Source organism: Rhinopithecus bieti, unplaced genomic scaffold (genome assembly GCF_001698545.2).
Source record: "Rhinopithecus bieti isolate Rb0 unplaced genomic scaffold, ASM169854v2 scaffold_5191, whole genome shotgun sequence".
Taxonomy (NCBI): domain Eukaryota; kingdom Metazoa; phylum Chordata; class Mammalia; order Primates; family Cercopithecidae; genus Rhinopithecus; species Rhinopithecus bieti.
In genome coordinates, this window is record NW_016804727.1 from 484742 (window position 1) to 486688 (window position 1947).

The window sequence follows — 1947 nt, forward strand, 5'->3', positions numbered from 1 at the left end:
AACAATTCCATTTTTTTCAGAATTAATAAGCTAGAATCAAAATGAGTATGCCTCTCTTACTTATTTAATGTATATTCATATATATATTTATTTATATGTAGAAACATCTACATACATATTTATGTATTATCAGGCAATGTTTCCATTGCAGTAAGGTAGACTGCAAACTTCTTTTATTTGCAGAGAGAGAAAGATGAGGTGGTATTCTTTACATTTCTAGAACGGGGTGCCTATAATTTCACTTCCTATCTCTAATACCATGCTGCTCCACAGAGGTGAGACCTTTATTTATACAGAAACAAAAAGGCCTAGATCAAGGAGGGGTGTGTGTGTGCACGTGTATGTGTGTGTGTTGTGGCTCTGAAAGGTTTCCGAAGCAATGGCTACTTGTTTTAACTAAAGTAAACCGTTTTTTGTTTTGTTTTGTTTTTTGTTTTTTTGTTTTTTTTTTTTTTTTTTTTTTTTTTGAGACAGAGTCTTGCTCTGTCGCCCAGGCTGGAGTGCTGTGGCGCGATCTCGGCTCACTTCAAGCTCCGCCTCCCGGGTTCACACCATTCTCCTGCCTCAGCCTCCCGAGTAGCTGGGACTACAGGCGCCAGCCACCACGCCTGGCTAAATTTTTGTGCTTTTAGTAGAGACGGGGTTTCATCGTGTTAGCCAGGATGATCTCGATCTCCTGACCTCGTGATCCGCCCACCTCGGCCTCCCTAAGTGCTGGGATTACAGGTTTGAGCCACCGCGCCCGGCCAGTAAACCAGTTTTAACAGGTAGATTCAATTCTCATGTCCTCTGCATCTAATGCATTTTTATTGTAAGTGGCAAGCTGTAAACATTAGCATTTTAAATCTATCTTTGAAAAGGCACAAACATGAATGCTCCCATTTCTTCCCTCCCTTTCCTGTCTCTCAGCCATAAATAGTTAATAACTGAACACATGTTCTACTGTCATCTCTGAAGGAGGTTACAGAGGGAAAGCTAAGTTAAGACAGGTAGTTCTTAATCTAAGTTACATCTACACCAGCAGGGGCCATTTGGTCTTCCCAAGAAAAGTTGACTCCCTGCCAGCCTGTTTGCTTCTCAGTCATTGGACTATTAAAATCTAGAAATGTTGGGTAAGAAGTCACCAAAGCAACTCCTAAGGACTGATGGTAAAAACAGTGGACAGTGGTGACAGTCAAAACCATCACTACCAGGACACATCAGCCTGATATCTATATAGTTTGTTTAAAATGCAATTTTCACACTGCAAAGCTAGAAAGTCACTGTACAACTTAGCAAGTTAAGTATGTCGCATAAATTCATATCCAGAGTTTTGCAGTGCTTAGTTTATTATAATCAGATCATGAGAGTTCTTTGCCTTTCTGACTTATGATCTATATGTTTCCTTCTTTAAAAAGAGAAAGTTTTAGAAGCAGAAGAATGAAAGGTGGCAAGGTTTAGTGTAAGACAACTGGTATTGTAAGGAAATTGCAAATGACATGGTGAAGTATACTCCACAGCCTAGAACAGGGGTTCCCAAACCCTGGGCCATGGACCAGTGGGTTAGGAACTGGGCTGCACAGCGGGAGGTGAGCAGCAGGCCAGTGAGTAAAGCTTCATCTGTATTTGCAGATGCTCCCCATCACTGGCATTACCACCTGAGCTCTGCCTCCTGTCAGATCAGTGGCAGCATTAGCTTCTCATAGGAGCAGGAACCCTATTGTGAACTACACATGTGAGAGATCTAGGTTGCACACGCCTTATGAGAATCTAATGCCTGATGACCTATCACTGTCTCTCATCACTCACAGATGGTACCGTGTAGTTGCAGGAAAGCAAGCTCGGGGCTCCTACTGATTCTACATTATGAGTTGTATAATAATTTCATTATATGTTACAACATAATAATAATAGAAATAAAATGCACAATAAATGTTATGAGCTTGAATCATTCTGAAATTACCCCCC